Source organism: Anthonomus grandis, chromosome 17, assembly GCF_022605725.1.
Source record: "Anthonomus grandis grandis chromosome 17, icAntGran1.3, whole genome shotgun sequence".
Classification (NCBI taxonomy): domain Eukaryota; kingdom Metazoa; phylum Arthropoda; class Insecta; order Coleoptera; family Curculionidae; genus Anthonomus; species Anthonomus grandis.
In genome coordinates this window covers 1,926,316-1,949,760 of record NC_065562.1, presented here as the reverse complement: position 1 = coordinate 1,949,760, position 23,445 = coordinate 1,926,316, and the positions used below count along the sequence as shown (strand labels likewise).

The following is a 23,445-nucleotide window of genomic DNA, read 5'->3' as shown; positions in this document are numbered from 1 at the left end:
CCGGACTTCTAGCAGGCCATTGCACAGCTCCGTGCTTTCCTATCCATTTATTTGAAAATATTTCATTTAGGTGATTTGGGACTAATCGTCCATTATGGGGAGGCGCGCCATCCTGCTGCCACTATAACTTACAATATTAAGAGGCTCATCTTCAAATTGTTCTACTATGTTGTTTAAAATTAATTCTATATACCTTTCGGAAGTTAAACTTCCCTCGTAAATAACAGAGCCAATAATTTTGTTGAGCCACAATCCTACCCATACGTTAAAACAAGTTCGACCCTGTGGCCTGACTTCTGCTTGTTGCCTTGGGTTTTCTACCGCCCAATATTGTTCGTTGTGCCGATTAAAAATTCCGTCATTAGAAAAACTACACTCATCCGTCCATATAACTTTTAGTAAAAACTCATTGTCTTCATAAATTTTGTTGGAGAGCCAGTGGCAAAATTCCAACCGTTTAATATCATCACTTGGTCTAAGTTTTTGACTCTTAAAGAATTTAAAAAGTTCGCCATATTTTCATTTTGGGCATTTGCATTTGTTTCTCAAATTGTCTTATTGACCCTCAAGGTGCATTATTCACCTTAAATAAAAAGGATAATTATTGTCAATAGCTGTATTAACTTTTGTTAACAATGTTTTAAAACTTACAATATTTAAAATATTTTGTTCTTCGGCAGCGGTTATTCGCCGGCCATACTTTTTTCTTGGTTTTTCCAAATTCCACCAAATTTTTATCAAGTTTGGCAAAGTAATTCTCATGCGGCTGCAACCGGTTGAGATATTCCTGTAACTATAACGCTCACCTGAAATTCTAGCATTTTGGTTCCAAAATAAATTCGCAACATATCGCGCTTTTCTAAATTTGAAAATGGCATTTTCTTATTTTTTAAGAATTTAAAAGCTAAAGAATTACCAAAAAAAGAGAGAAAATTGGTGACATTGACGTTTGATCTAAGCAACCCAATTGTTTTAAGTCATAGCCGCCTTTATTTTTTTGTTACCATAGCAACGGCCATGTCACTTTGGCATGGCTTACTTACCATTTAAATTTAAAAAAATCTTTTTTTTTAAATAATACCTCTAACACATCATTAAATTGGTTTTGAAAATATCAATTGAATACAGGGTATTTCATAATATTTCATATTTCTTTAAATAAAGTCGATAAAAGGTAAAAACGATTTTGACAAATTTCGGTTTTTTTTGGATATCTCTGGAAATATCCGTAATTTTGAAATATTTGAAACGTCATAAAAAATTTTTGATTTAATTATTTTAGTTGTTAATTATTTTGGGTCCGTTAAAGTTAAAGGAACGTTTAAAAAACGATTTTTTTTGAAAATTTTTACATACAATGTTGAGTTTGAACGTTTTATTGATAAAAAAGTGAGGATGAAGTAAAAAAATGCAAAATTTTAAAAATTATAAAGGATTTTTTACTGACGTATAATGCACAATTTCAAATGCCCGCTTAACTGCACTCTATTAGCGACTAACCATCACGTTGATTATTATATACGCTTAATTCAAATTTAAAACCTTAATTAACCAAATTCTATAACTTAGAAGAATTTACATCACTTCTTTAGGTCACAACACAAATTTCTACACGCGAATTAGGAATATCAAATATGTAAATACGGATTAATTTATAAATAAAAAAAGACTGTCAAATGTCACGTCAACAAAATATTATTTTATTATTTGTTGCGAGTGGCTACTGGACTAGTACGATTATTGAAATTTTCTCTTGTGTCTCATTATAGGTAAGTATTTATTTATATAATCATAATATATATTTTTTAAGTTATTTGCATTTTCATTAAATATAGGTATTTTTAATCTTTTCTGAAGCACAAAGTAGTAACTCGTTAAATAAACGATTTCCAAAAAAGCAACCTCTATACACATTTCTTTAAAATTTTATAATTTTTTTTTTAAAGTTAGCTTTGGTTGCTATAAAACAAATGAATTTCATTTTTATTTATGGATTTCCCAAGTTTTTTACTTATTGTTGGTGACATTTTGTCGACTGAGTACCGGTTCACTGTTAAAGAAAATTACATTTAATAAATAAAATGGAAATTCAAGACTATCGAGAAATAAATACGATTTCAAGAGTTAGCGACTAAGACCTTTTTAATTATTTAATAGACCGCAGACTGGTGAGGGGTGAGTTGCGATACAAAAACCGTCGATGTCAGATATGCCTGAATCAGATAGGATATATTATTAATTTTTTAAATTTTTCTCACCTTATAGGTGTTTGTTTAAGTAGCCTATATAGTTAAGTAAAATCTGTCTTGTTAAATCTATATAGTTGCTAGTTTTTTACTTGTTTTTATGTGCAATGAAGATTATATTATTTTTATTAGGACGCAGTTGGTTTGTTGTATGCCTGGGCGTGTAAAATGTCAACAACCACTGCATTTTGGGGTAACAAAAGTCAGTCAATGAGTGTTCAATATTTCCGTTTTTTCGTGTTATTTGTTCCTTGCACTTGTTACTTTTATCGGATGAATTTCAATTAGGTAAGATAATTATTATTTATTAATTTAATTACAACGGAATTTTTACAATTTAATATTTTTAATAGAGCATAAATGGGTGGTAGCTTCGTATGTACATACATACGAGGTACAAACTATGTATGTACATATGCCCACGCATGTGCTGTGTGATTGGCGCACGTGTGTAGTTGGGATTTCAAAAAGAGATTGATGCCTTTTATTGAGTTGACGCCAAGTAGTGGATTAAGTAGTCTTTTAAGCCATATTTAAAACAAAAGATGAAATTGGGTTCAGGAAATTTGGGGTTGGATTGGGTGTTATGTTTGCACCCACGGGGCTATCGCATACAAGGCGGGCGCACACGGGACTGTGTGGTTGGTGCACGGCAAAAGATTCCGCAGGTTGGCGCACGTGCGGAGTTGGGGTTGCAAAAAGGGATTGGAACCTTGGGTTGGCGCTAAATAGTGGGTTAGTTAGTCGTTTAAGCCCTACCGGAGTGATAGAGACAAGGCTCAAATATAAACACGTGTTTATGACCTAAAGAAGTGATGTAAATCCTTCTAAGTTACAGAATTTGGTTACTTAAGGCTTTAAATTTAAATTAATAGCATATATAATGGTCAATGTCATGGCTAGTCGCAAATAGAGTATAGTTAAGCCGGGTGTAATTGTGAATTATACGTAAGTAGAAAATCCTTTATAATTTTTAAAAATTTGATTTTTTTTTACTTCATCCTCATTTTTTATTAATATTTTGACCACATTCTATGTAAAAATTTACAAAAAAAATCATTTTTTAGACGTCCCTTTAACTTTCCCGGACCTATTATTTTAATTCTTCATAATAGATTTTACGTATTGGGTCATTTAACTTCATCATTTCATTGGTCTATATTTCTTACAGTGTAGGTGTTGGTTAACTGTAACACAGATTTACAGAATACAAGAATATATTCTGTAAATCTGTGACTGTAACTTAAATTACTTTGTATTCTATTTCGTTTATCGCAGTGTTATATTCCGTTCGTTTAGCAACAGTTTCTCGAGTCATTGTGAATGCAGCTTTATTTTCACATTTCTGTGAGTAAGACATGACAGGCATCTTTGACAGTGTTTGACATTTCTTCGACCGCGTCGCAGAACTCGCTTTTCTTCTGGTTGCCGGTAATTAAGTGCATCGAAATTTTCGTAACCCGATTTTGGGGGCTCACCACATTTCCACAGGTCTTTTATTTTGTGGCTTCTTGTGTACAGGGCTATAAAGCCCTGTGGATAACCGCCTTGCGGGATTTATTAGGCACCAGAGGTAAGTGTCCTTTTGTCAGCCTTTTTTTTGTCACTGTCGTCCCTCACAGAAGGTGTCAGGAGACCCTTGAGAAGGTTCTGCTAAAGACACTGCTGTTTTGAAAATGACGATCATTTAGTAAGAAGAAAGAATTTTTTGATTTTAGGGCAAAATATGGTTCATAGGTACATTTTTTTTGTTTTAAAACGTTCTATAGACCATACCCTTTCTACTAAGCAAACATTTTTTTGCAAAATCCTTGGGTCTTAATTTGCACAAGCACCTTTTCATATTTCATACTGGGTTGCACCAATCATAACTGTAACTATCAATAAGGGAATGAAGGGGTGATTGATTGTATTTGTTTCCTTCTTGATTTTAATTTTTTTTTGTAATGTACTGTGTTAGAAACTCTTAACAGTTTTGGTAATTCTGCAGTTTAGTGGCTTTTGTCAAAACTAACGAAAAATGGTAGGGTTTTTTGCAAAATTGGTAGATTTCGATATATATTTTTCACTAAGAGTGGTGGAAAGCCAAATTTTATTTAGAAGAGGGTGTTATCACGCACTAAATCACTCATTATGGGACATGAATAGAATAACATCATTAGAATAACCCTGTATTCGATTAGTTTTGACAACAAATAGGTTACAACTAAGGTGAGGTTAGGTGTGGTGTTGCCAGTTCTGTCGTCTACTGCTTTTTGTCACTCTGCAGCTTCAGCCTTGTCCCCAGTGTGGCTGACTCATGAGTGCCTTCTCTAAAGTGGCGAATTCACTCTATATTTTTTAGTCACGTGAAATGTTAGGTATTATGCATAAAATAAATTCACAAAAACTGTTTTTATCTTTTCTTGTAACTAAATCTGTTATTTTCGTGCAACAAACATACTGAAGACACCCATAATGTATTATTATTTTGGTAATCTTTAGATTTCGGTCCAAATTAAAAATAATATGATTCCGCAGTTTAGCGGCTTTTGTCAAATTTGGGGTATTTTCACCGATTTTCTTTCTTAAAGAGCGTAATTTTATCTGGAAAAAATTAATAAAGTGGCGGAAGGTGTATTTTGCAAATAGTTTCTTTATAAACAATGTGAAGTACTCACAAATAGAGGTAAACTGATTTATTTAAATTTTTTGCTGTTTTTTTTTTGTATAAATTAAATGACAGTCGCTATTTGTCAAATGGGTTGTTGACTCTGGGAGTATGTGTGCAGTATTTTGGTTTGTTCCGTTTATCTATCACCGCGAGGGGAACATAAGGCGCTGCACACAGACCATAGATATTAAAAATTATGTACTTCTAAAAATAAATTTTCAATTCAAACAAATGTATGTTTATTACATGTAATTGACATTTTAAGTGATATGTAATGAAACTAGTGTATAATGTTATAATTATACACTAGTTTCATTCATCATTTTTTATGTGTTATGATAATGAATGACTAAAAAAATACAGAGTGACAAAACGCAACAAAGTCGACAACAAAACTGGCAACACCACACCTAACCTCAACTCAGTTGCCACCTATTTGTTGACAAAACTAATGGTATACAAGGTTATTCTAATGATTAATCGCGTCCTATAGTGAATGATTTAGAGCGTGATAACACCCTCTTCGTGATAAAATTTGGCTTTCCGCCACTCTTAGTGAAAAATATATATCGAAATCTACCCATTTTGCAAAAAACCCGACCATTTTTCATTAGTTTTGACAAAAGCCGCTAAACTGCAGAATTACCACAGTTTTTTTCATAGTATTTTTTACTTCTCCTTCTTCTTTTTTTTGCCAATGTTTTGTTTCCCTTCGTATTATATTCAACATCAACTGCACCCACAAGCTGCTGTGAGACCCTGCAACCAAGTGTGGTAACTAGAATTATTTTTTTTTAAATAAATTGTAACATTAAGTGTGTTTGACTCTACCAACCTCAGTGACCTAAGGTTAACTTTTTTTTTTATTATTAATAAATTGTGTTATTGTTGGTGAGTGAGCCAGTGGTGCTCTTTACCCATCCTATCCTCCTGGGCTGGGGCATAAATTTGTCACCACTGGGGCTACTTACCAACAAGCCCCTAGTAACCTTTATTTTTTTTTAATAATTGATTTTTTTAAATAATGTGGTAACATGTTATGATCATGTATTTTGGCAGAATGTGACTTTACTCAATAGATACTGTGGAGCAGGACCAATTTTAATCTTATGAGCTATGTTTACAATGCGTGTACCAAATATTTAATACTTGGATCAAATGACATCATGGGGACTATTTTTTCGATGTAAATGGCAGGGCACTAAAAAAGTACCCAAACAGGGTAGATTAAATTTACTTTTTTTCGGTGTAAACACCTAGGACATGTAGTATTTTTAGCTCCAAAATTTTATAACCTTCTCCCAGAAAATGTCAAACAACAGAAATACTTCAAAAAGTTTAATGAGCATGCCCTAAGTTATATATTAGGAAACAAAAGAAAATTTTGTTGATTGATCATAAGTGCTTGTATCAATATTCTGCTTTTCACCAAACTTTTTATTTTCTTACTCGATAGCAATCACAACATAAATACATAAGGGAAAAAGAAAAAAAATCTCAGTATGGACATTTATTCAATTATTTATTTTGTTTCAAATATTATAGGTTTTAGGTACCAAAGACTAGAAAATTCTGTAAAATACTACATAATACCTTTGTAGGTAAAATGTATATGTGTATATAGTATATGAATCTTTTTTTTTTTTTTTTTTCTCTTTTTCTCATTTTTATTGTCTGGTTTTTGATTTTTGTTATGTAGTTTTGGGTAAACTTATTTAAAATGTTAAATATTGTGAACTAATTTATATAACGGCTAGTCTGCTAAGGGTAACAACATTGATATATTAGAATTTTTGAATTGTTTCTACCATAGCACATACAGATACTCTGGTATCTAGGTGCTTTATATTCTTAGAATTGTAATATTTTATATTGAAGTTGAATATATTGAACTATATTGTGAAGTACCAAAATTTCAGTTTAACATTTTATTGGATGGTAGGTTAGAAGGTTTTTATTTTTGTATACAAAAATAAACAAAACTAAAAAAGAAGAGGAGGAAAGAGGAACAAGGGTAAGCCTTAAAAAAAATGTATTAGTTTATTTTTATTATTTTCAAACAATAATAACACTTTTAAAGATTTAGAGGTTATGTCCTGTAATTCTTTGTCTAAACTGATAAACTCCCTTCAACTGAAATTTTGATCATAGAGATAATCCTGCACTAATTAAACCGTAAAAATCAGTCCTTGTAAACAGGGCTGTACTCAATAAAAATAGTCTACTATTCGATCCATTATCCTAATTGATCCTCGTATTGTAAAATGTAGCTATGGACAAATTTCAGAGTGTTGAGTAGAATATGCTCTTTGACTGGTAACAACTCTAAAGCTCATATAGGTTGCTCTCATAGGTTGTGTAGTGGAGGAAATTGTACATGAGTTTGTACAATTGTGTAACATGACGGAGCAAGGGCAAATTTTCTGTTTTTGTTTTGTAATCTGACTGATATAAGATCTCTGTCAACATGTCGAGTACTTGTGATATTTGTTCAGTCAAAATTACCAGCACACGAAAAGCAATGAAATGCCTAGAAAGGAGCTGTCCTAATGTATGTCACCAGGATTGCCTAAAGGGACATTTAGATGATTGGAAATGTAAATCATGTTCTTACTGCCCATCACAAAAGGATCTTTTTGAAGAGATGCAGAAAATTTCCAAGTCTTTGGTGGAAATGAAAACTGAAATGGGAAAATCAATTGAGTTTTGTCAAGGCTCAATTGAAGAAAATAATAGCTTAATAAAAAAACAAGACAAAAAAATCTCAGAATGTTTGGATAAAATAGAAACTTTTCAGAATAAATGTATCCAGCTGGAAAAGGAAAATATTGCCCTCAAATCGCTCCTTAATGATGAAGAACAACATTCAAGATCTAACAGTGTCGAGATAGTTGGCGTCCCTGAACTAAGGGATGAAAATGTAATCTCTACAGTCGTTAAGATTGCCAGAGCCTTAAACGTCAATATTGGGGAGGATCACATAGATCACTGCTATCGTATAGGGGAGGTCCAGAAAGAAAAACATGAACCTCGTTCCATGTATGTGAAGTTCATTTCAAAGATTAAAAAGGAACAGTTTTTTGGTGCTAAAAAAGTGAGACGGGATCTTTGTGTGGGCAATATATGCGAGGGTGTGCAGGGGGTTCACGCGAAAAAACCCGTGTACATCAACGAATCTCTAACAAAGTCTAATCGTGCGTTGTTTAAGAAGTGTCTATAAAAGGAAAGAAAACATAAAATACTTGTGGGTGAGGGATGGAAAAATTTGTATGCGAAAAAATTACACTTCGAAGAAGTTTGTAATCTATACAGAAAATTCATTGATTGATGTTAACTGAAAATGAAGGTAAATATTTAAAAGTTTACTATCAAAACTGTCAAGGTCTTAATTCTAAGTTATTTAATCTTAGGCTATCAATCTCTTCTTCAGATTATGATGTTATTGTCTTGACGGAGACTTGGATCCAGCCATCTATCTATGACCGCGAGTTTATCGATCAAAGATATATAGTTTATCGAAAAGATCGTGACCTAATTCGATCAGGTAAAGGAACGGGAGGGGGAACCCTGGTCGCCGTCAAGACAGAAATATCATCCCAACTGTTACCCATATCGTGCAATAATAGTAACATAGAGGATATCTGGATTAAATTATGTTTTTCTTCTCAAAACTTGTATTTATGTAGTACTTATATACCTCCAAGGATGTCATATGACACTTATAGTGAATTTTTTGATACTGCAGAAAGGTATCTACAAGGCCAAAATAATAAAATTCTTATTTTAGGGGACTTTAATATACCAACTTTAGTAGATGTAGAAAATAGGAATATTTTTAATAACATAGAAAGTAGATATTTACAAATGATAAACCTGTTAGACTTGCGACAACATAATAAAATTCTTAACGATAGAAATAGGGTTCTTGATCTTGTTTTGAGCAATTTTTCTTTAATTTTAAATAGAAACAACTCTCCTTTTATAAGGGAATATCCGGATCATCCCACTTTCTTTTGCAAGCTTGAATTTAGCAATACTTCTAACAAAAAAACTTTTAATAGCCAATATAACTATAAAAAGGCAGACTTTTTAAAACTTTACAGATTGCTTGAAAATGTTAACTGGGATGATCTAAAAAGCAGTTCTGATGTGAACCAAGTAACAAATATTTTTTACAAAAAAATATATGATATTTTGGATAAATGTGTACCAATGGCACGTGAATGTAAAGAGCATTACCTACCGTGGTTTACTAAAGAAATAATTTTAAATTTAAAAAGAAAGGAAAGATTGAGGAAAAAATACAAAAAATCTAATAGTCTCGCAGATAGAGCAAATTTCATTTATATCAGAATTAAAGTAAAAAGTGACATTAAAATTGCATATAAAAAATACATAGAGGAGGTAGAAACAAAAATAGCTAGCGACCCTAGTAACTTCTGGAGGTACACAAGTTCAACAAAGTCAGGCACTTGTTCATCCAATACACCAATGTTATACAGAGACCAGGAAATAATCGAGAACAGGGATATCGCTGACGCTTTTGCCTCGCATTTTTCTAGTATTGTTCAATCAGATCCCTCTGGCTACACCCTGGATTTTACTCCTGGAAGATATTAGGGTCGCTGTAAAAAAATTAAAACCTAAAAAATCGGTCGGGCCAGATAAGATACCACCCTATATCTTTAAAGCATGTATTGATCTTCTAATTGAGCTCTTATTAATAATATTTAACCTAATATTGAAAAAAAAAATTATCCAGATTTATGGAAAACCTCAAAAATAGCTCCTATATTTAAAAGTGGTGACAAGGCTGATATTTCAAATTATAGACCTGTAGCATTAATTTGTTGTCCAAGCAAAATTTTTGAATCAATATTATATAACAAAATTTATAATCATATAATCGGTGTTGTCACTGAAAAACAGCACGGTTTTATATATAAGAGGTCAACAGCCACAAATTTAACCACATTTTTGCAGAAGCTGAATGGCGTGGTTGACTCTAACGGACAGGTAGATGTTATATACCGATTTTTCTAAAGCGTTCGATAGAGTCAACCACGACATTTTGTTAAGAAAGCTAGATTGGTTTGGCTTATCGCACGATCTTCTGCAGTTGCTTGCTTCATTCTTGCAATCAAGGATACAGTATGTAGTATATAGAGGGTGTACATCTCGAAGTTTTGTCGCTTTGTCGGGGGTGCCTCAGGGGTCTAACCTGGGGCCATTGCTTTTTTTATGTCTTATCAACGATCTACCATTGTGCTTAAAATATTGTGATGGTGAAATGTTTGCCGATGATTTTAAATTTTATAGAGCAATTAATAGTATTAAGGATTGCGAACTCCTTCAGCATGACCTGAATAGAGTAATACTTTGGGCAAAACAAAACAGATTATCTTTTAATGTTGAAAAGTGTATTTCAGTAAATTTTACTAGAAAAAAAGTGCCAATTAATTACAATTATAAAATGGGTACTAATGTCTTAAAATGTAAAACAGAAATAAAAGACTTGGGAGTAGTTTTCGACAATAAGTTGCATTTCGATGCTCATATTAACACGGTTGTTAATAAGGCATTTAAGATTTTGGGTTTTATAATTCGTAATGCCTGTAACTTTACTAACTTAAAGACCATTACTACTCTCTATAATGTCTATGTTCGCAGCATATTGGAATATGCCTCGATTGTTTGGTGTCCATTCTATTCGGTTTACGAATAAATGTTGGAAAAAGTTCAAAAAAGGTTTTTGCGGTATTTGTACTATAAAAAACATGGTGTGTATCTGATGGATATATCTTATGAAAATCTTTTGACAGAATTTAATTTAAAAAAACTTACTTCCAGAAGAACTGTGGCCTGCTTGTTGTTTACGCATAAGATCCTTCATAATAATATAGATTGTTCATTTCTTCTCGAAAAATTGCTTTTAACGGTAAACATTCATAACAATAGAGATTTAGGAACTTTTTATATAAAAAAAACAAATACCAATTTAGGTAAAAAGTCGCCAATTTTTCGAATGTCCAGTGCCGCCAACCTACTATTTCATATTGACATATTTTACGAACCATTTGGGAAATTTAAAAAAAATATATCTGATGTAGAATACTTTTAAGCTTTTTTTCTTTTTAGTTTTTTTTTTTTTTTTTGAGTTACCTAATGTGTTGTCTGGGGGGCAAAGAATCTATTTTTTTTTAATTTTGTAACATATAGTGCTTACTGTGCTTATTAGTCATTAAGGACCAATTGTAATCATTTAATGGACTTTGTGTCTGTAGATTGCATAAATAAATAAATAAAGCCTGTACATGTCTTTTATTGGGGTCAATCTTGGTTTACCTAGTATTATGCTCATGGCTCTATTTTGCAACTTTTAAAGTTACAACTCATTTTGTTTTAATAAAAAATAATACACTAGAACAATAAATAAATTCAGGCAGGATAAGTACATTGTAAATAGTTTTTTTTGTGCATAAGATTAAGTAAGGTAAATATCTAAAATTAAATAAAATTAAAAGCAATTAAAATTTGAAAATCATATCTCCTCTTTATTAGGAAAGTTATCATCCAACTGTTATGCTATTAGAGTAATAACACATTCTCTGGGACTTGATGTGGCCAAAATTGCCTACCATGCTCTTATTGAGTCTCATCTGAGATATGGTATTGTGTTTTGGGGTGTGTGCTCTTAGTATTTGTTCAGCTCTCTATTTATTTTGCAAAAAAGAACCATACGCTACATGTGTGCAGCTCCCTTTCGTAGCCCCTGAAGGCCATTATTTTTAAAACACTCTGTCCTGACATTGCCATGCCTTTTTATTTTAGAGACTGTTTGTCTTATCCACAAGAACTATCGCCATCAGCTTGGCTCCCCCTCCTCGGGTTACAGTCTCCGAACAACCTTCTCTTTACCTCTGCCTATCCCAAAAAGTGAGCACATTAAGTCCTCTTTTGTGTACGGGGGCAGAAGGCTTTTTAACCACCTACCCCTTTATATAAGGCTAATAAATTGTGAAAAACGTTTTAGGAAAAATATAAAGAAACTCTTGCTTGCTAAAGAATTTTATTCTGTAGATGTGTTTTTAAATACAATTTTTTGACAGTGAAGAGTTTTGCGCAGCGTAATGTGAATTCTTACTACCCTTTCTTTGGATGTGTTCTATATTCTATGTATGTAAGAATTGTTAAAATTTTTATATTTTTGTAAAAGATTATGTTGTCAACTATCTTTAAGGTTTTATATAATGCTTTGTTAACAACAGATGATGTTACATAACAATAAAGCTATTTTTGACTTTGACTTTGACTTTTGACTTTTATGAAATCTTAATGACCTCAAGTGCATGACCTTTAAAATTTAAGTCCTAATCTATCCATATGCCTATGTATTTGATTTTTGTTACACATTATCTCGAATGTTTTTTAAAATATTTAACTCTGCTTGTAAGTGTCTCTCAAAACATTCCTTTGCTATTATCATATATTTTGTTTTATTTATTTATTTATTTATTCATGCCAAAAAGTACAGATTCTTACACAATTCAAAATACAGAAAAAAAAATATTGCAATAATAAAATAAAACCCATCCAGTAACTATAAGATAAGATAATCCCAAATTAAAGGAAAGATACATCAAGGGTCAAGCGTTAAGAGCACTAAGTAAAACTAACAAATACAAAGCAGTTTTAACAGAAATACAATATAAACATGAAAAATACAATATTCCTAAAAAGCCACAGTATAGTGAAGAAATTCTTAAAATGAGTAAAAAGAGTTATAATTTAGAAAATTTTATTTTTGAATATACAAAGTGGCAGAACCCTTACAGAGGCTGGCAGGGCATTGAAAAATTTCACTCTGTAGTGTGAAACCCTAGTTCTTGATCTGGAAAGTTGATGGAAAGGTAGAATTAAGGAGTATAATAATAATATATATTTTAGATATGTTAATTTTCAAAATTTTAATTACACCACTCATAGACCGATTTTAGTATGTTATTTAATTCAAGTTGAAGCTCATGTGTGTTTAATGTAGTAAAATAAAGCATCATCTGCAAAAGTTGTTAAGAAAGATAAGTTGTGCATTCTTTAGCACAATCTATTAATCATTAATATATATATTACAAATAGCAATGGTCCTAACTCACTACCTTTTGGGATGCCATATTTATTTATTACTAACTAAATATACCAAACCACTCCAAAACAATTCTCTATAGTATAGGTTCATCTATACTTTTTAATGTTGTTATTAATTTTTTTCTGTTGATGGTTTCAAATGCTCTTCTTAAATCTAGCAGAATGGCACTAGTAGCTAAATTACAATCTATATTTTTTCCAATCAGCCAACACACTCTGAACAGCAGGTGCACAGTTAAACTTTTCTCTAAAGCCAGATTGAAAGTCACTGATTATGCAGTTATCATTAAGATAGTTAACAAGCTGTGTATATGCCACTTTTTTCAGTATTTTGTCTACGGCACATAAAATATTTATTGTTCTTAGGTGATTAACCAAAATAGATTTATTTACTTTTGGTATCAGAACAACTGTTGATAATTTTAGTAGTTCAGGGATTTCACCAGTTCAAGAGAACAATTTAATTAAAAAAAAACCTTTATTAATAGCACTAGGCTAGAATCAATTTCATACATTGGTTTAACTTTATAACAATTAAAGCTTTAATATATTGTTTACATTCCCTTTTAAAGCTATTTATATTATTATACCTCTTTAAATAATCCGGCAACTCATTGTATTGTTTTAAACCTTTAAAACATAAACTATTTTGACCTGCACCAGTATTTACCCTGTCTGTGTAAAAATTATCTTTTGATCTTGTATTGTGTTGATGAATGTCACTAACGAACTTACAGTTTTCTACTAAGTGATTTGGAACTAATTGGTGTAACATTTTATAAATAAATATCATTGTTTTGTAAGTGATGGTTTGTCTTACACTCAACACATTGGCATAGTGTTCAGTAATGGCATTAGCATTACCTGCAGTAATTATTTAAATACTTATATTAATCTCACTTCTCTAAGTAAATTTTAAATGACCCCCTATATCTAAAAATATGTCTGCTCGCTAACACCAAAATTCCTCATTCCCCTCCTAAAAATGAACGAGGAACCAGACGTGAGAGAAGTGGACAAGCATTTAAAAGGGAACCATTTTCATGCATTCGAGGCATTTGAATGTATACTTCACTAGTACTCAAATTAAGTAACTAATCTCGTAAAACCTTGCCGATGATCGCAAATACCGGCCGGTAGCGGGAGTGACGGACAGCTCAAGTATATAGAAGAAAGGAATCAACAGCCTATGGTATGTTCATTTTTATTATCCTTTTTCTCTCATAAATTTATCACTCTCACCTCCACATGTTGGTCCTTCAAGCCCGTTATCCTTTCTAAAAAATACTGAGCTACCCACATACCATAATTCTCATATTTTCAAAATTAAATGAAAAATAATTTTTAAAATCTCATACTCATACATTTAGACACTCCTAAAACCGCCATATCAGTTCCCTTATAGTTTCACCTGCTCATTATAGATAATATTAGTTTATTTATATGCAATATTAACTCGACGCCTATTTGACCAAAAACATGTATCCAAATTTATTTTGTTTATTTATATTTTTTTTTTACCGAGCATAGTTGTATTGTTCACTGCAGAAATAAATTCTTGGCGCATTCTCGCGTAATTTTTTCTGGAATTCTTTAATATTTTGCGCTTAAGAGTCCGAACCTTGTATGTAAGTAGTTATTTAAATATTAAAATTATCATTATTATACACAATAAAGCATATTTACATTTATTCTTATACGCGTACACATACACATTTTCTAACTTTCTTAAAAATGGCTGATCAAAAGAAGTTAAAACAATACATTGCTCAGCGCGATATTGAAATAACAAAAATGACAGAATTACCAGAGACAACCAAAGAGACGCGCAACTGTGCGCTAATAAAATATCCGATTATTTTCCATCTTTGTCTCTCTTCGTGAAAGGTGAACGTAGATGGTGCAGATAGCGTTTGCCGCCATAATTCAAACCTGCTATTAAGCATTTAATGATTTTGTTTTAATTAAAATCAGCCGTTCTGTCTCACAACGGCTGATTTTAATTAAAATAATGCAATTTAATAACATTTAAATTGGGGAACTAAATATAATTCTGAAACGTTTTGTATTGCATTTTCAGTATATGGTATAACTATAATATGTGCATGCATTTTCTTAATTATTTTCATAATTTATAATTTGAGACGGTAACAGTAAAATGCATATACATAAATGCAATTAAAATATAGAAAGCTTTTAATTATCACAGTACTATAATAATATTCCAAAAAATATATCATTTGGTGTAACACCTAAAATAAAAAAAGTTTAATGTTTTGCTGAAGATGCTAATATCGTTAGCGAAACAGCTATCCAGAATAAATGAAATTGATTTGGTAAACTGGTAAAACTGTTTTTCTACTAATTAGTAAAGAATAGATAAGTCTGTTCTATTCTATAATAATGAATATACTGTTAAATTTGTATGTGTATGAAATACATAAATACATGTTTCATTATTTATGATGCAGTATGTTTTTAATCAATAAACATTAATTAAAAGAGTAAAACAGAAAGTTTACAGCTAAATTTAAAATAGCAGCAAATAGTCAGCACAGATAGCCCGAAAAAATGTTATTCTTGTAATTATTCTAAGTTATATTATAAAAATTAAATTCATTTGACTATTTATGTCAGTTTTTTAATTTTTTTTAAATGTTTTTTTTTTGAAAATCTCTTAATTGTTCGTTTTGAACCTCCATGGAATACCTATTTTAACTACAGCTTTAACAATTACCTTAATGAACATATTTCTGTTCCTAACACAAGTCAAAACACTAAAATCTGTATCCTACAAAAAACTACAACTACTAACTACTGTAACCAAGTTCACCTAAATCCGGTAGGTAATAAAATACGTAAAATTTAAAAGCGCTCGTCCAAAATCTCAACTAATGATGTAAAACAAAACAAAATTAATCAGCAACAACAACTATTCAGCCATATTGAAATTCACGTGTTCATACTTCATGTTGAGCAAGGATTGCACTGTTGCCGTCCTTAATTATACTTTTAGAAATACTAGAGAATTGGACACAAGCTATCACGTATTTTTGAATTCATTTAGACGGAGATGGAAGAATGTTTTCTCTTGACTGCTCTGATAATTAAATACATTTAGCATTGCGAAAGATTAGTATTGTGGCGCCACCTTAGCTAACCTTTTATAAGGGAAGAGAGACAACGAAATACAATATATACAGATTAAAGAGAGCAACAATAATAGGATAAAAATTTCGATCTAGTTGCACATCTCTTTGGATGTCTCTGGAATTACTTAAAGTAGCGCAAGCAGCGCTAAGAGATCCTTCTCAGCACTCCATTTTTAAGTGTAGGTACAAGTTGATTGATGTTATATATGATAATTTTATGAAAATTCACAACAACATAATTGTATTAATTTCTGGACAGGAAAATTCTGAATTGGATAATCAAAAGGAAATTTTAGTGAATTTTGATAAAACTAATTTTGAAATTCAAGCTATATTTTCTTCACATTTTGAAGAAAATAATGGTACTCAAATTCAAACTCAATCAAAATATAATAACGCCAAACTTCCTAAAATTTCTGTACCTGTATTTGATGGAGATTTGAAAACATGGCAGACCTTTATCGATATGTACGGCTCTTTGATTCACAATAATGACTCTATCACTAATATTCGTCTATCACTCCTCTCTCTCGTTAAAAGTACACCATTGACAAGTCAAAATTATATAGTTGCCTACAATGCATTAAAAGCTAGGTATGATAATAAGTGTTTGATTGCTCATACTCACTGGCTCTCTATTCAATCAATTGTTCGAATTTCTCAGCTAGATACCTCTGCTCCTTTACGATTATTAGTGGATACTTTTTGGAAAATATCTCAGTTTTGGAAAATGTAGGTTACCCTGTCAAGTTCTGGGATTTTATTTTATTTAATATGTTAATGGATCGATTGGATCAAGCGACTGCTACTCGTTTTGAATTAGAATGTGGTTCAGAATTAGTCAAAGATGAAAACTTACATAACAACTTTCAGTATTCAATACTTGTCAGTTTTTTAAATAAACAATGTTTAGCATTAGACACTGTTTTTTACTCTAATAGCTCTGTTAAAAGGTCGGAGTATGAGAAATCAAAGTCGCATTTTAAACTCAATGATCAAAAACTCAATAATCACTTTCAGTATAAAGCAAAACCTACTTCTAGTTTTGTCGTTAACTCACAACAAAATCAGAGGAACAGTGTAATAAAGAAGAAAATGTCCTGTCAGTTATGTCTAGAAGATATCTCATATATAATTGCCCAATTTTTAGTAAAAAAAATTCAAGTGAGAGATTTTCTCTTATAAAAGAAAAGAGATGGTGCACTAATTGTTTGGGTACGAAACACACGTCCTGGCACTGCAATTCTCGTGCAGTGTGTCAAATTTGCTCTAAAAAACATCACACACTTTTACATATGGACACTCCTCCAGTCATTAATAGTAACTCTGGATCTGAAACCAATGTTCCTTTCTCCTCAAGTAATACGTCAAATGTTGATTGTAACTTAGCCACTACAGCCTCACTAGTCTCAAATATTTCTAGCACAGTATTATTAGCCACTGCTATTATAGAAGTCCGCGATGCAACGGGTATATATAAACCTGTTCGAGCTCTTCTAGATAGTGCCTCTCAAAGTAATTTTATAACCTCGAAATGTTTAAAAAAATTTGGTCTATTAAGGTATTCTCTTTCTCTGGATATAAACGGTATCGGTCAAACTCACTCACGGGCTACAGGTGGCGTCTCATGTACTTTTAAGCCAGTAGGAAAACTCAACCCCTCTTATACACTCGATTTTGTTATTTTGCCCAAAATATGTAATAATCATCCTACTGTCTCTCTCCCTCAAGAGTATTATAACAATTTTTCTCATTTATCTCTCGCTGACTCAAAATTTTATGAATCTTGACCCATAGACATGCTCTCAGGTGCTGATATTTTTGGATATTTATTAAGCGGAAATTCTCTCTCTATGTCACTTGATAAACCTGTAGCACTAGATACCTCTTTTGGATGGATTGTTATGGGTAAAGTTTCTACCTCCCCCTCTCAAACTCTTATTAAATTTTTATTATTATTTTTATATTTTAATTAATGTTCTTATTTCAAAATAAGTGATAATTTTTGTTTTGTTTTGGAGTTTGTATATTGATTGTAAATTTTTTTTTTATTTTCTATTTATTTATTTATTTTACGGGATCAACCCCATTACAACAGTAAATTAAATACAAAATCAATTGAACCTAACCATACTTAACAGTAAAATACTAACTATTAAGCAGTAATAAAGCCTACTTATAAATGTAAAATACCGAAAATAGTTTTATAACTTAAATCAATATAACAGAATTCTAAAAATACTAAAAACATACCCTACTAAAGTATAATATTCAGTATTGCACTAAAAAAAAAAAAAAAAATTAAACAATTTCTCTTATTTTACTCTTAAATCTAGATAAGGAAATGCCCAAAATTTCAACCTCCCTAGTATTGACAATTCTTAGAGTTCTTTCAATAGGAGCATGTAATGCATAATTGGCGCTATGAAATGGTAATGAAAAGACACGATACTGCCTTAAATTCCTAGATGGAATATTAAATTGTATTGTCATCAGAAGTTCTGGACAAATTATCTGACCATTCAATAATTTATACAAAAAAATTAAATCTGCATATATCCGTCTTTGTCTCAATGTCTTCATATCAAGCATTTCTAAAACAATATCATAAACATGATCATCCGGAATTCTTATTCGAAGTTTATAGAGACAAAACCTAATAAATTTGTTCTGAACTCTTTCCAAGGACAAGCAATTATTCATGTAAAAGGGCGACCATATCACTGAGCCATATTTCAGCAATGAAACAACCAATGACATGTATAACCTCTTACAGGTCTCTATAGAAAATTCTTTACAGTTCCTTAGTACAAAACCCAGATTCTTAGAGGATTTGAGAACAATATTGTTTGTGTGTGCATTAAAGTTTAAATGAACATCAAACAAGATACCAAGATCTTTAACTATGCCGCAATATTGAAGTGTACTTCCTTGAATGTTATATGAAGTGACAACCTTTTTAGTTCACTTGAGAAAACTTATATAATTGCATTTGCTTACATTCAAAAACAAATTGTTGTTAACACACCACTCATTCAATCTATCCAAATCACTTTGCAACAAAATCTGATCAAGTATTGATAAAATCTCTCTAAAAAACTTCAAATCATCAGCAAATAAAAGGAAGTCACTGTTCTCAAAACAGGCACCAATATCATTCACAAAAATATTAAAGAGCAAAGGTGAACAGTGCCCACCTTGTGGAATACCTGAAGTGACATTAATATAGCTTGATCTTGCATTACCTATTCGTGCCTGCTGGGTCCTCCCTGACAGGGAATTTACAAACCAATTCACCATAAGATTAGAAAATCCAAAAATATCCAACTTTTTTGCCAAAATACTATGGTCAACTCTGTCGAACGCCTTGGAGATGTCGGTGTAGATTACATCCATCTGACATCCCCTCTCCAAGGCATTCAACAGATTCTGCTGAAACACTAACAAATTAGTCACAGTAGACTTTCCAGAAATAAATCCATGTTGTTCCCTAAGTAACAACTCTTTACAATAAAAATATAATTGATCATAGATAAGACTGTCCAGGAGCTTCGGAATCAGCTTGTATACAAACACTTCTGTAATTCTCGATTTTGCTATTGTCGCCAGATTTAAAAATTGGCATTACAAAACTATGTTTCCGCAAGGTTGGAAAAATTGCAGAATCTAAAGATCTTTTAAAAATTATAAAAAGAGGGTATGAAATAGTACATACACACTTTATTAGAAAATAATTCGGAATGCGATCGGGTCCTGAATTAACTTTGGGTGGCAACTTGGTAATTTTATCAAAAATCAACCCAACGGAAAGGGTGGGATTAGGAATGGTCATATTTAACTTTGCTTGCTGATTGATAAAAGCACCATTATTGTTTATATTATTAATAGGACTATAGACTGTTGAAAAAAACTGGGCAAAACCTTCAGCGTGTAATCTGACTTTAGAAGTTTTTCATACTAGGAAAGAAAAATTATACACTATGAATCCCAGAACTCCTCTCCTCTACGGCCTTCCTAAAATCCATAAACCCAATCTCCCTATTAGGCCAGTAGTATCGTTTGTAAACTCACCTTGTTACAACTTGTCAGCCTGGTTAAATACTACACTCAGAGATGTAACTGGTTTCAGAAGTACTTATTCCACAAAAAATTCAGTAGAGTTGACAATTTTTTTTTAAAATATCTGCATACCAGAGGGTTCAAAACTAATTTCTCTGGACGTTAAGAACTTATTTCCAAGCATTCCATCTGGTGATTGCCTTGATCTAGTCAGGTCCCTTTTGCTTAAGTCACCGCTTGACAGTTTTATTGTTTATGATCTTTTAACACTCCTCAAGCTAGTACTTGATCAGAATTTATTCGTTTTCAACAACAGGTTTTTTAGATAAGTTACTGGACTAGCAATGGGGTCTTGCCTCTCTCCTCTTCTCAGTGAGATTTTTATGCACCATTTGGAGAAAAGGATTGTCAATGGGAAGTTTGGTGCTTTTCTCACTGTATATAGGAGATATGTGGATGATATTTTTGTGGTATGGAATGGAAATGATCTGGAATTGGCGGATTTCCTCATTTCTATAAACTCTCTTCACGCAAAAATCTCGTTTACCATTGAAGAAGAAAGAGATGGAAAGTTACCTTTTCTTGATGTTCTTATTTCAAAAAATACCAACAAACTTGAATTTGAGATCTACCGCAAACCCACCACTACGGACAATGTCATCCAATACTCCTCAAACTATTATTCCTACAAATTTGCCTCTTTTAATTCCCTTGATGAACTAAATATAATTAAACATATTGCTTTTAATAATGGTTTTCGACTTGATATAATTAATCGCATTTATTCTAAATTCTATAATAAATACAAACTTACTTACAACTTAATCCATCTTAATAATGAAAATAGTCATCTATTTAGAACAATGTCATTTTTTGGTAATATTTCTTTTCAGCTTGCAAAGTTTTTCAAGTCTACAAATCTTACAATTGCTTTTAAAACTACAAACAGTTTAAAAAGTCAGCTAGTTAGTACAATAAATAAGGCAGATTTCTTTTCAAAATCAGGGGTATATTCATTAAGATGTAATGACTGTACCACTCCACCAGAATAAAGGAACATACAAGTTTGGTGGACAGGTATAGGGATACTGACATGACCGAAACTAAATCGGCGTTTGCAAATCATTTATTGGTCTCCTCACATGGTTTTTCTTTAACTCAGGGAGCGGATATTTTGCATGAGTGCTCATAAGGCAAAAAACTGGACTTGTTAGAAAAAATGGAAATTACTAAAGCTAAGAAGAGCCCTGTCCTTGTGTGTGTGAACGATATTTTCACGTTTGAACCTCACCTCATTTATAACAACCTCTCTTAAAAAGTCTTTTCTTCTTTTTTCTTTTTCGATTTTAGATATTTTTAGTTTTTATTGTGAAGATTGCTTACTTATATTCACACTTATTAGTATAGTTCGGATTGTTTTCCATTTTTGATCATGTTACTTGGTGGCCTATGGGTTAGACGCGCGCCTGTGAATCTAAAGGTTGCTGGATCGTTCCCCACTGGTGACATTTTACATTTTTACTTTTTTATTTTTTTAAACATATATTTTTATCTATGGTGGGAATTGTTAACTTAACCTAGCTTTTCTTTTGTTGTTAGTTGTAATGTGATCTGTGTAGGTCTAGGTAATGAGTTTTATAAGCGTTCTTTTTGTTTTGTGAAAAATATCCTAATGTATTTTTTAGGCCTGATGATGTTCCGATAGGAGCGAAACACGTGTAGCTTTAAAAAATTATATGGATTTGATGAGACCGTGACTTTGTGTTTTTACCTTTGTTTTGTAATATATGTATATTTATGTTTTTCTATCATAATTTCAATTCCCGATAACCACCTATTGTTGCTAAAATCATAATTACCCATTTTTTTATATGCATACCTTTTTTTATATATATATATTGCTGTGCCTCCAGTATGTGAGTTTGATGAAAGATTGTTGATTGTGTTATATCCATCTATTTTTATTTAATTTTGAGTAAAGTCCTCTGTGATGTGAGTTTCAGATACACACAAAATCAATGGTTTTACATCTTTTATAAACCATTCCAATTGAATTTTAATTAATATAATATAATCAGGCCTTGTATATTTAGGTATATTATTTGTGCTTTTAATATATTTTTTGATTGCTATTTTTGGCTTGGATAAATATTATTTGGATAGTTTATTTTTTGCTCTATTTGATTATAGACTCTTTCATACATGGCACAGTTTTTATCATAAACATGGTGATCAAAACTTATGCTTGGTATTTTTAGAACTTTAGCTGCATATTTACAATTTGCAAAATTAATATTTGATTGACTTTAATGATTATTAACTTTGTTGATTTTAAGATTTGCATTCTTTTGTAAGATGACAAAATTTGTAACATTTAAAACACTGTATGGCATTTATGTGGTCAAAGAACTTGTATGACTTCCAACCAATAGACAATTTCTATAGCTATTGTGTACTTATTTAGCTAAATTGCAATTGAGTTGACAAATAGGGTAGAGAATTTGTAGGGTTTCCTATTTTTTATTAAAATTATTTTTGTGACATCATGTCACATTCCTACCTTTAAATTATTCTGAACTAAATTTACTTACCCAAAAATATCATGAAACTGACATCTATGCCGAACCTCATGTGGTTTCTATTTTTAGGTCTGTACTTGTATTCTTGTTTTTGCTGCTTTAACCTCATCTACTTCATCCATATCCAGTGGCTTGGAACAGCTCTTCCTAGACTGCTGGTACCTATGGCCTAGTCCTGTAGGTGTCAACCATGGAGTCTATTCAGACCAAATGGACCCTGCTGCAAGTCAGGTATTCCTTTCAGGAATGGGGACCTCAGGTATTAATTTTGTCGGGTCGCACATGCAATTCATACATTTTTATGAACCATATTCATTGTCACTGATTATTGATTGAATTTAATTGATTTTTTAAATCTGTAATTAAAAACCGAGTATATACATATACCGGGTGGTGCATTGCCAAGCTGGCCATAGGAAATCCCATATAAATGATGATATTTTCAAGTATTGGTTCCCCTGTATAATATATTACAGAAAAACTGTATTTGATTTTTTTAAAGGTTCAAGTAAGATAAGCCATAATACCAAATTTATTACTTTCTAATAAGCGATTTAGAATTTATCTGAAAGCGTTGTCATCTATTTATTTATAGGTCACTATGAATAATT

The 23,445-nt window shown here is 31.5% G+C and overlaps 1 long non-coding RNA gene across 1 annotated transcript; it reads left to right on the top strand.

Annotated features, from left to right (window-relative positions):
* The first annotated feature begins 3,616 nt into the window (after positions 1 to 3,616).
* LOC126746106 (uncharacterized) lies at positions 3,617 to 23,320 on the top strand. Its single transcript, XR_007663789.1, has 2 exons — positions 3,617 to 3,819; positions 22,904 to 23,320. It is a non-coding gene; the product is annotated as an uncharacterized LOC126746106 (long non-coding RNA).
* Positions 23,321 to 23,445: the final 125 nt, after the last annotated feature.